Consider the following 13,664-nt stretch of genomic DNA (forward strand, 5'->3'; position numbering starts at 1 on the left):
CATTACCCAGTCTAGTAAGTTTGGGAATCATGTTATTGTCAATAAGTATAGCGATATCTCCTACCTAAAAAATTCCCTCATTAATTCTTCTAATGAATATTCTACTCCTATGATGATTATTAAAGTCCTTGTAGAACATATGCTTGATAACATTTAAACTACTCAAATATTCAATTGCTTGTTTAAAAGGTAGGTCACTATTGCATACTCGGTCTAAATCCTTGTGGATGTCACTATCTCCAATACTCTCAAACTTTTAATGAATGTAAGCTCTAATGTCTTCTGAATGCAACACATTCTGTAGAACTTGTGAAAATGCTCCTAAGGGATCATCTTGTAATGGTACATAGGGATTCTTCTTAAAATTATATCTAGGATACTCACAAACTATGGGATTTTCCATTTTATTGATTAAAGATTTAAAATATAACTTCATTTATGGTAAATACATAATTAAAGCATAACTAGGACTTCTTCCTACTTGCACATGAAAAACTCTTCCAAGTTTTCCTTAAATTTTCTCCAAAACACTTCTTTAACTCTTACACGCTTGAATGGTACTCAATCAATTAATTTTGATCCTTAAATTTCGTTTAATTCATTTATTCATTAATTCCATAGGTAAACAATCACCAAAATAATTATTTTAGATTAACATTCAACTCAATTTCCCTTTTGTACTCACATATAATCTCCAAGTCATTTCCATTCTTAACTAGGGCTTCACAACATCATGTTACATCACACTAATTGTGCAAACCTTAATTCACTCTCTGACATCATCTTTACTTTTATAATGTTTGATCTCTTATCTGAAGTTCTTAATTCAAGTAAGATGAATCAAATACAATTATTGACTTCAATCTTGTTCTAGGTGCTTCAAATGAGAATTCTTCTAACACTACATGTAAGCTAGATGGATATTTAGATTTGACAAATACCTCTTTGAATTATTCTACATGTTCCTTTAAGCACTATTTCTAACTTTCATTACTTCTTTCTATTCTATTTTTTTATTTATACTTATGTTCATATTTATTGCGAATTTTAGATTCCTAGGCCCAAAGATGTTACACAATTGGAATAATGGTGCATTGTTTCTAAATTTGGGTCCAGGCTAGTTTACAGGTGCTTTACAATTTCTAGCTATGTGTCCAAATTTGGTGCACTTGTAACACATAATGTTTTTCCTTGCTCTATTATTTCCTTCTTCAAATCTTCTTCCTACAAGGTTAGTACCTCTAAGCATTCTACTATCATGATTATTGTTATAAAACTTAGGTTTCTTACAAGCAACTTCTCTATGACCAAGACTATAACAATTATAAAAATGTAAATGACTTACTTGTGCATTCCCTTTTCATATAACCAATTTCATTTCACACATAACATCTACCTTTGATTTCATTTCTTACTTCTTTAGGTGACTCAATTTTCTAAGATTGTTTAGGTTCATCATTTTGTTTGGGTTGATCAACTTATTCAATCTCCCTGGGTGCATTATTAGATTGATTTGACTTGACCTTGTTCAAATCTTCTTTCTCTTGCACAGGCAAATGAATTTTAAGACTAAGTTCCTTTCGAGCTTCAGATTTCTTAGCTGCTTTGTCTCCAATAAAATATCCAAGACCACTTTTATCATAAGAAGGTCTCTAAAAATACATTTGTTCTTTAATATTCTCACTACAAGAATATAACTTCTCTAGTTTTTTCTTAATATAGGTTCTCTCCTTTCACAATAGAATTTTACTTCTCAATTTTTTCGCTACAACTTGGTGGATTCAAGTTTAGATGTAACTTTTGTAATGATGGATCTTAGATCTGCATTTTCAGATTTTAGGTCTAACTCAATTTTTCTATCATCTTTCTTCAAACTCAATTTCTAATCAGTAATCTTCAGCTCATGCTTCAGGATCTCATTTTTTTAATTCAATCTCAAAACTTCATCATTATACTTAATTTGATCTTCAGGCTCCTTTTTGGACTTGAGATGATCAATCTTATCTTTCAACTTCCCAATGTATTACTTTTCATCTTCATATCTTTATTTCAAGTTATCTCTTTCCTTAGTGAGAATATCAATTTTCTCAAGAGCTTCTTCTAGGTTCTTCTGTAACTATTCCATATCCATAGGGATATTACTTAGGTTGTTGAGCCTCTTCTGAATAATGGTTTTCCCCTACCAATTGTTAGAAATAGGAAATACTGAGAGAGGGGGGGCTCATATCAATATTTTACAAACTTTAGCCCAAAATTTGATATTATTAATAAACTTATAACTTGCATATGAAAGTAAACTAATTATACTAAACAATAAACATAACCATGTAATAAGAGAACTCATAATATCAAATTTTGTTAACTAGGAAAACCCTGGCCAAGTGAAAATCCTAGTGGGATGGTACCCTATAAAATGATCCTTTAATCAAAAGTATCTAGTTAAAGATATTGACTCTGTTAGGAGGCTATTACATTTTTTTAATGTTTTGGTTCTTATTAGAGGACTTAATCCTTGTTAGAAGCCTCAAACTTATTAGGAGTTGTTTTAACCCTATTAGAAGTTTATATGTACAAAATTTTAAAAATGTATGCAAGATGAACCCACTACCCAAATAATCAAATATACAATGTGTTTCCTTAATACAAAGAGTTAGATGCAAAAACCTCTTTCACACTGTTGTTGATATCCTTAATATTTGGTATTTATTTTTATGTTCAACACAAAACTTTAGTTCACATCCTCTTATCATGCATCGCAATTCACATATCACACATCAAATATATTTAACGCACTAACTTCACATTTCTAATCTTTCCTTTCTACCTTTACAATTTCAATATCTTTTCCAAGTTGGTATTCATTCTTGTACATACTTTACAAAATGTATTATTATAACTTACTAAATTAGGGTTAACATCTAAAAAATTTAATCCCTAATTATTTAAGTAATTATTTCATAAACAAAATAATTCCTTAACCCAAAATACCCATTTCTCTATTATGTTATGTTCTACCTATATTCTAACATAACTAGTAATCTGTCATAACTATGTTTATACTGTCTATATTGAATCATGCTCTGGAATATGCCATCATTGTAATCTTTACTACCTTTCCTTAAGTATACATATGCTTATATGACTTATGTGAAGCTATCCAACCAAAACTCTGTGTCCTACTAGATAATCTATATTAGACAATTTTCTAAGTAAGAATGACATATCTTAATCTTCATAGTCTTGTCTTCTTCATACTAAAGATATGCTTCAATAATCGACATTATCCAATTTCTACCTTAGCTAGATTTCCAACAAACTAAGGACTGAACAAAGGTGTTATAGATAGTCATAGCTAGAGATAAAGGTTTCATGTTTTCAGACAGATTCCCATAGGAACAAGGGGAAACTAGAAGTGCAACAATGAAGTCAACAATATATTCCCTTGTACAAATGTTCATCTTCTTAAGCTTCCTCTCATAATTATAAAGTGTGGTTCTATCTTTATTAGAAACTCTATTATTTAGAACTAAGGATTTAGTAGTAGTAAGTGTGTTTATTGATATTGCATTATCTCTGGCAATAGAAACTTTTGTACCATTGAAGGGAAACTTGATACATTGATGATAGGTTGATGGGATAGTTTGCATTTCATGTATCCAAGGCATTTCTAAAAAAATATTATATTCAAGTGGGACATCATGAACTTGGAAGACCACATATTTCTCTATAGGACCCACTCAAATAGGTAGCATAAATGGACCTTTGAAAGAGCACTCAACTTCATCATAAGCTTTAATAATGATCTTTCTTCTACGGTCAATACAAAAATTAAATAGACCCAATTGTTTCAAAAGATTGAGGAAAATGATATTCAACTCTATACCACTTTCTATCAACACATGCATAACTTAGGTATGATCTCCTTCTCTAAGATCTCCTTATGTAAATCAGATAACTCTAGTAGCTCAAAGATGGAAATCTATATGAAGGTGCATTGTAATTGGTCCACAAGGTCATAAGTGTACTTAGTAGTGATAGATTTTTTTTAGAAAAGGCAGACTCCATGTGTTTAGCATTATCTTGTTTAGGATTTTTTGCAACCTTAATAACTACCTTGGGTTGACTCCTAGTAATGGTGTTTAGTCTTTCACCATAAGAAGAAGAAGAGGTGGGACTAGTGACTCTTAAGATAACCTTAGACCTTTCATCATCTATGCCATATTTTTTCTCCTCATCACACTTTGGTTTTATCATGTCAATTCTCTCATCAATGGGCTCAAGCATGTGTATAACATTATTGGCATTGGTGTATGTATAGTTGATTTTAACGTAATATTTCTTCTTATTTGCATTTGATGGCTCCCCTTTCTCATACTTAGTGGTGCAGGAGTACCCTAAGAAAATTAAGTGTCTTGATATATTTTAAGGAATTCTTCAAGGTCCTAGGAACTATTAGGATAGGTTAGGAATTAAGGTTAGTCATTTTGACCCAATTGTAAGACCTAGTTCAAAGATTTGCACACTATAAGCACTTGGTCAACTATTGGTCAAAGGAGTAAAATGACCTTAATTTTAGGTTATTTCCTTATTTTCATGTTTTTAACATGTTTAGATCGATGTTGGATCATTTAGATAATCTTTGATCATGTTTTGATCAAATATTGCAAAAGTTGCACAATTCTTGCAAAATTGCTAAAAAGTTGTCAAGCAACTTTTAGCAAAAAGTTGCATAATTTGTACTTTCACTCCCCAACAGCCAAATTTGGTTTGAAAAGTTTTAATTATCATTGGGGATTCCTACATAAGCCCTCTCAAGTGTGTGGTAGGATACATTGTGTAATTTTGTCAGAATATATAGTCCGCTGATATAACTGAGAGGCAGGGGGTGAATCAGTTATCCAACTAATATGACAATTAAAAATCTTAACCATATGAATGATGTAAAATGAAACTAAAACAACATTCTCATACACAATAACAGTAGATATGCTAACTAGGGAAACACTTGATCAAAGGGAAAACCCTAGTGGGGATGGTACCCACCAAGATTATGTACTAATATAAATATTTCTTGTTAGAGGATAGACCCTGTTAGGATTTTGTTACAACATTTAGTACATATGAGTCCCTGTTAGGTGAATTTAAATCCCTATTAGGAGATTCCAACCCTGTTAGGAGTTGTGGAAGAAAACTGGACCCTCCTCCCAAACAGCTTCAAGGGAAAGACCAATGAACCCACTGTCCAAATGATATTTTTATTATTCCTTATGAAATAATAGAACTAAAATGTACTTCCTTCCTATATCTCTATCTTCTCAAAAGCATTCAGTACATATGAGTCCCTATTAGGAGACTTTAAATCCCTATTAGGAGATTCCAACCCTATTAGGAGTTGTGCCTACCCTGTTAGGAGTTGTGGAAGAAAACTAGACCCTCCTCCCAAACAGCTTCAAGGGAAAGAAGAATGAACCCACTACCCAAATGATCTTTGTATTATTCCTTCAGATCTTGTAACCAAATCTTGAATCTCACATCCAATAATCCCTTGGATCACTTACATGCATTCAGTAAGCACTTTGCTCCTTTTCCCACTTCGCACTTGGACAATGATCATAGTACTTGAACACATACTTCATATATTTTACAATCAAGGAAAAAATCTTTCCTTTATACCATAGCTTCATAATAATTCCTTGATTCAGACTTGAGGCTTTCCCAATTAATTAAAATAAGATAATTAGTTAAATTACAATTACAATAGCACTGTCAGCTAGCAGTCTATACAAAACTCCACACATGTAAAAATAAGGATTGTGTACTCACTATCATCATAAACTAACTATCCTCTATCACTACTTGATTGTGCATCACTTCATTATATCTGGGATGTAAGATAGACACCAATCATTAGGAACTACTTTCCCAATACTTTGTCTCTAAACTACTCTCTATAAATTGGGTACAACTTCTGTACACCATTGACTAGACATTGCACACTTAACCAAGTCATCAAGACATTGTTTTTTACATATCCATAAATACACATGACTAGACAATTGAACCATTTTTCATACCCTAAAGATCTATGTCTACTACTCTGCCAGTCTTTATAGAAATAATGCTATGTTGACATCAATGACAAACATAGTCATGAATGCAACATATCAATACTCTCCAATGCTTAGGATGCTCCCCCAATGTAGTATCATTAACATTCATGCTAACAATATCACCCTTTGGCATTGATGTCAACATAGATGAAAAAATATCTAAGTTCCAAGAATACCAAGTAGTAATTTATTGTTGCTTCTGTCCTCGTCTCATACATATTCTCCCTCATGCTTTAGGAAATGCTTTTCATGTATATTCTCTCCCCCATTAAAATCAATGTCAAAGACCTCAAAATCAATGTACCAATTTTTAAATTCCAATTTTTAATCAACTATTTCAAGGCATCAACCAACTCGAGTGTCCAAAGACACTATTCAATACCAAGTGCCAAATACCAAGAGTCCTCAATGACTTAGTACATACCAGATGCTCCCCTATATAGGAAACATCATCATTCAATCCAGTCAAATAATAGTGCTTTATACCATTGGACCGATGCACTCTCTATATCTCCTACTTAGATGTAGGTTAGGGCATAACTCTCAAGTACTCAAATATATCTTTAGGCAAAGACTTCATAAATATATCTTCAATTTGATCCGTAGTACTTACATACTCCAATCTAATTTCCTTTCCTATTGCTTATCTCTCAGCACATGATACTTAATAGATATATGTTTTTTCTTAGAATGCAATAAATTATCATTAGACATACTCACTATACTTGTGTATCATAGTAAATGATAATAGGTTTTTCAATTTTAATTTTGATATCCTTCAACATTTGCTTCATCCACATAACCTAATTATAGTTATTTTTTGTTGCAACATACTATGTGTCAGTAGTGCTCTATGAAATGAAATCTTGCTTCTTGCTCAACTAGGAAACCAATCTTCCTCCAAGAAAGACTGTTCCACCATTGGTGGTCTTTCTATCATCCATACTACCTACCCAATCAGCATCAATATATGTGCAAAGTGTGAAATCACATGATCTATCATACCATTTACATAATTAGATGTCCCTTTCATATATCTGAATATTCTCTTTATTGCTACAAAATGATATTCCTTAGGATCAGCTTGAAATCTAGCTACAATCCTAACTACATTTTCTATATTTGGTCTGGTGTGAGTCAGATACTGCAAAGCTTCAATAATTGATCTATACTTCTTCTACTCCATTGCAGGTGTCTCATCTTTGTTGGATAACTTGTGACCAATTATCATAGGTGTGCCAATAGTTTCACAACTTTCCAAAGCAAACCTTTTCAATAAATCTTATAGATACTTATCTTGTGAAATGAATACACCATCATTATTCTTCACAATCTGCAAACCTAGGAAAAACTTGATTTCTCCTATCATGTTCATTTCAAATTCATTCTTCATCTCTTAAGCAAATTTATCACTGGCTTCATTATTACCTCCAAAAATGATGTCATCAAAAAATATTACAATGATCAAAAAACCATCTTCAATTTCTTTTAGATACAAGTTAGTGTCTATTGCACCTTTAGCAAATCCAAACTTTGTCAAGTAGTTGTCCAACCTTGAGTACCAGATTCTTGGTGCTTGTTTCAGACCATAAAGAGCTTTAATGCTAAACTTTTGATGTGAGAACCAATACTCTAATACTAATTTTCAGAAATGTGGTATAGACTAGGTGACTGAGAAGGGGGGGATGTGAATCAAGAACGATTAAAACTTATACTTTAATTCACCATATAATTTGATCTAATTGCATGCATGAAATATTGAAAGCAATAAAAAATTCATAACACTTGACAACAATATTTGGTAACCCAGAAACCTTCCAAATTGAAAGTAAAACTAGGGTGGGGATGATACCCACAAGCTTTATTATTGTAGAATAAAGTTATCCTATTAAAGCTTACAATTGATCACTTCTGATGATCTACCCTGTTAGGAGCAAAAAGGACTATTAGGCCCACATTGTGAAAGGGTTTACAACTTACAATGAAGTATGCACTTTTTTAGGAGATTTGGAAATGACTATTAAGTCCACCTTGTTATAGGATTTGGCTGATACACCTTTTTTGATGAATCAGTGGCTGATTTATGACCTATAACTCAGTTTTTTGAATGAGATTCCTTTGAAATATAATGATCACCTGACTATAATAGATAAGACTCTACTTTTCCTTATACTTCTTGTAGCCTTCTTCATTTTTACTTATACTACTTACTTGATTTGATTCCACATTATATCTCTCATTGGATATGAAAAGATATATTACATATAATACCAATCCAATTAATTACCTTCTGGAGTCAACTACAACACCTAAATTCAAACAATCCTCACAAAGTCTGCTCACTATTGTAACTTGGGTTCTGAAGACCACTTGGTTGATGTTCTGATACTCAACAACACTTATCAATACTTTGTAAACTCTGGTACTCAATTGATGTAGATGCTTGGTCCATACTGATCATTTGGTGTAATAGGGACTCAGTCAACACTGGATGACTCGACAAACACTGAAGAACTCAGGAGACTCGATTAACACTGAATGGCTCGGTGAACACTACCTTCATTCACTTTTTTTAATGTTACCAGCTCGGTAAACACTAAAAAGATTGGTTAACACTACACTTTGCCTCTGATGCTCGGTAGACATTATGAAACTTGGCATGAACTACAATCAAACTAATCAGCTTGGTGGCAACTAAAACACTTGGTTTGCACTGCTAGTAGTATGATAAGCTTAGTAGAAACTATAGATTTTAGTAGCAATGTAACCAATTGACGAAGCGTTAAGTTAATAATAGACAAATGATTTGACCATAGGTCAACACTTTGATCAACATTCATTCTATGTTGACCCCACACATGGAAGTTTTGTAGAAGGAACTAGCCTTTGCAAAAACATTGTTGAAGAAAGGTTATCATCTTTCTACACAAGAAGGTCTAGTAGATATGGTAATGAATCTAGAAATACAGATTTAATCTCTAGATGCTCCCAATAATAATTGGGATTTCGCTTTGGGAATCATAATGGAACTACATTAGCCATTTTTGGACAAATACACTATAGGTGTACAACCAAAATGCACAAGTGTCAAAAAAGGGGGATTTTGAAGATTTTGAAGGTTTTGTAAATTTTGAAGATTTTGTCAAGGTAGATATCTACTTAGAAGGAGTTACATAAATGAAATGAAGTATTTACTCAGGGGGGAGTAATAAGGTATGGGAGACATCAACATTTTTGCAAATTTTAAGATTTTGAAATTTTGTATAGAAGTTGAATAGAGGTGATATTATATCTAACTTATGCCTAAAAGAAGATTGTATATGCCAAAAAAAAAGTGTTTTTTCCACTCATGTCAAAGGGGGAGAAAGTTAATCTCATTTTGGTTTTGACAAAGTAGTGACAAAACACTTAGTCATTATCTAGGAAAGAACAATGCAAGTCGAGTACATAGTGTATGCCCAGCATAAGCCTCCAGATAATACATGTTGAGAAATATGACATTCAGTGTCAAGCACTAGTATAAAGAGCATAGTAAAGGCTAAGAATCAAACTCTATTGATGTCAAGTTGCCAGTCTTGGCATAGATGTTTTTTATGGCACAAACTTCTATGTAAACCATTTTTGGCTGACATGAACATGAATTTTTGATATTAAGAAATAAGGATCTAGTCATATTACAAATCCCTATGCAAATACATGCAGCCACTCAGATTAAGGGAAGAATAAGGTGGAAATAAGGATCAACCACCTCCATAATGCCTACTTAAAGAGGTAAACCCTAAGGGGGACTATGCATGCAAAGAAGTTGCAAAGAGAAGCATTACATGTGCAAGGAGAGGAATGCTAAGAGAATTGAGAGCATTTCAAGGTGAAAATGATGGCCAAGTTATGGAACTATAATGCAGAATAAATTTGAGAAGAAAAAAGAGAGATAGTTAAAGGATAGAGAAGATAGATTTGATTAGGAGGATCAAGAGATAACCAATAAAGAGGAGATCTGACATCAAACAGCAAGGTGCTAACCAAAGGATCAGGTGTTGAATCATTTTAATAGGTGATACAGAGTAATTCTCTTAATAGAGTAGTCCTAATAGGATTTTTTAAATCTCCTAACAAAGTGTTTACTTATTTCTGAGTTTAAATCCTTTAATCAAGATGAGACCTAATAGTCTTGTAAGCCTTTAACATGGTAGACCATTCACATGGTAGGTCATAGTTTATGATCAAAACTTTGTAGCCATAATAGGCCACACTTTACAACTACAGTAGTGGAGATTTATGGGATCCACACCCCATTTTTACCTTCTCCTTGGAGGGTTTTTGAGTAACCAAAATCTTATGTTATGTGTTGATTTATTTCATTCTTTGAATGTGATGCATGGTTACTTATTGCAGTTTACATGTTAAGTTATGAGATAGATGTATGGTGAATTGTTTTAGAGGTAAAAATTTTAAGTGTTGATTCACCCCCCTCTTAGAACTTGCTTTCCCATTGTTATTTCCAAAAAGCATTAGCAGCCCCATGGCTTCATGGTAGGTATGGCTAATAAAGTAGTCCTCAAATGTATTAAGAATAGAAATATTTTTCTTAATTATATTGTCTGTAGTCTAAGAGGGAATGGATTGGCCTTTAAGGCACTTGACAATGTTGAGAGAATCTCCCTCTAGACAAAGTTTAGAAACATCCCTCTCTCTAGCCAATTTAGTGGTTTGAAGGGTAGCCATGGCTTTAGCAACATGGTTAGTTTCAACACTCAAAGGGAGTGCCACTCCTGCCCAACCATGACCTAAGGTGATTTGATTATTTTGTCAAATATATGAAGAGTTAAGTAGATCAATCATAGTAGAAGGAATGCCCACAACTAATTTGGATTATTGGTTAGTAAGTGATGCAATAATAAATAAATTATCTATGTTCTTTAGTTATCGGTGGTAGATCAAGGATTGATGACCAATATGGATGATGTGGTGAATATTTTTGAGTTGGACACAATGTGGTGACATGTCTTAATGTTTAGAAGTGATGATTTGGCATTCCATTAATCAAATACAAATGTATCATGAATATTCTAGAAGAAGGGTTTTTTTGGTCAAAATGTGTTTGACTATTCTACATGAATTCAAATTAAAAGTTAATTGTGGGATGACATGGTATAGGAGACATTTTGTGTGCATTGAAATGTGTAAATCTTATCAAGATCTTTGTAGTGCATTTTGAATAGAGTCAAATAAACATCAAATAAAAAAGTTGTGTCCTATGAAAGGTCCTACTTCCTATATCATGCACAATGTCACCTTTACAAGTGTATGCATCACCTTTGCAATTTTCTATATCACTTTCACAATTTTTTGCATCATCTTTGCAATTTTCTCTGTTACTTTTGAAATTTCATTTTTAAATAGAGAGCACTTCCCAAGGTCAAATAAAAAAAAGTAATAGTTGATTTGGAAACCCTTTATAAGTGAAGATCATTTCAATCAAAATAGATCAAATTTGTATTCGTCGATGATATTTTTCCTTTTTGTTTCTCATCGCTACCTTCTTGCATTGTATTTCCATAAGGGTATTGTAGTGCCATCGATGGGTAACCATTGACGATGGAACAATCATGACCCATGGAATTCCTATATGTGATCTAAACTTTAATATGGTGGATCAATGTGTATAGTGCGTAAAAGCACAAACCTCTATCACCCTTTTATAAAGCAAAAGGCTAACAAAATTATAACTAATCAACCTAGATGACATAAAACTAATATTTTCATTTAGCATTTGAAAATGAAGTAAACTAACAAAATGTGTAGAAATGGATGAAGTTTAGGATTATTATTTTCAATAATAATTTGGAATAATAATTGATATGTTTTCCTAATGTTTAAAGATGATTTTTTAGTTCCTAAAAAATGATGAAAATTAGGGCTCTAGTTCCCACAACAAAACTTTATTAAAATAATCCTTTTTTCTCTTTGATCTCAGATTATGTTATCAATTACATATATATCTAGATTAATGAAAAATAAAAATTAGCTTTTAACCTACATTTTCTCTTTTATAGCAATTCAAATTTCAACTTGCTTGAAATTGATAGTTTTCATCTCCCACCATATTGTTCTAAACAAATCTATTGTTATCAAAAGTAATATTATACATTCTTGAAGAAGACTCTCTTCTCTAGAACATCATGTGATTTTTTAAAATTTTAATATGATTTACTATTTTTTTCTTTCTTAAAATCAATATCTTCTCGAGTATTAAAATACGTACTTGCAGTATTTTTTATTTACAATATATTATATCTAATTAAAACACTATAAAGTCTATAGGAGAATATTCTTTCCTTTGAGCTCTATAAAATGGTGTTTATATGTTATTAAAAAAATATCACTCAAAAGTGTAAGAGTTATTGAAACATCAATTTTCTTATATGATTTTATTTCTTTAGTATTTGGACACAAACTAGTATAAAACATGCATTTAATAGACATTTCTAATTAGAAAAGTGTGAGAACATATATAACTTAGCTAGAATGTGATGCAGGGAGGGATGAGATAACCAGGGACAAAGGCACACCTAGTTATACCAAACTACCTGTGAGAGTAAACACAGCGGAAAAAAAACACCAAATAACAAAAAACATGGGAGAGAGAGGAACAAATGCTTTCATATATTCATCAAATCATCAAATACATACCCAGTTGTAAGGCCTTTTGGGTTACAACCACATTACAATTCAATCTTGATCGACAAAGATCAAACTTCACATTTCAACTTTCTACTGCTCCTACTATGCTACTTCCATCTAACTCTGATACCTTAAGAATCTACCAAAGACCTCTTTAAGTACATGCACAACCACAAGTCGGCCTATTGCAAATACAAAAAAATAAACTCTTATATTAAAGGCTAGGATAAGCCACAAGTTGGCTTTCATAAAATATCTAACTGTAAATTAAATGCAAGGTTGGATTTATCAGGAAACTACACATAGACAACTCAACAAACAAAGAATCCATCAAAAGCTACAACTCAATGAACTCAGCAACACTTAGCAACCAAAGAAAACTTGACATCCAAACAAACTCGGTAGTGAGAGGACTCAATAGACAAAGGAAATTGGAAACCAAACAAGAGCTCGACAACCAAAGAAGACTTAGTGTACAAAGGAACTTGGCAACCAAAGGATAACTTAGTAACCAAAGAATGCTCAACAACCACAAAATAACTCGGTAGCAACTGCAAACTTGGCAAACATGGAGAACTCGAAAAACATGCAGGATAGCAATGAAACCTAGGATGCTCCTGCATCAAAATGAATTTATCAAAATCATATATTTGAACATAATTGATTTTTAGATAGAAAATCTCAAATTCAGTCATTATGATAAGTGAGCTTGAAAGATGACACAACTTTTTACTTTTATGGTTCATGTATTTTGAGCCTACCTATGTATTAGTATTTTGAAACCTTTGGGAAGTGATTGTAAAAAAATCCATTGGTGCATAAACATAGCATGTTTTTAATGCTGTTTTGACATGTACTTTAATATGTATG

This window comes from Cupressus sempervirens, chromosome 6 (genome assembly GCF_028749045.1).
Source record: "Cupressus sempervirens isolate cs-2001-9-10 chromosome 6, ASM2874904v1, whole genome shotgun sequence".
NCBI lineage: Eukaryota > Viridiplantae > Streptophyta > Pinopsida > Cupressales > Cupressaceae > Cupressus > Cupressus sempervirens.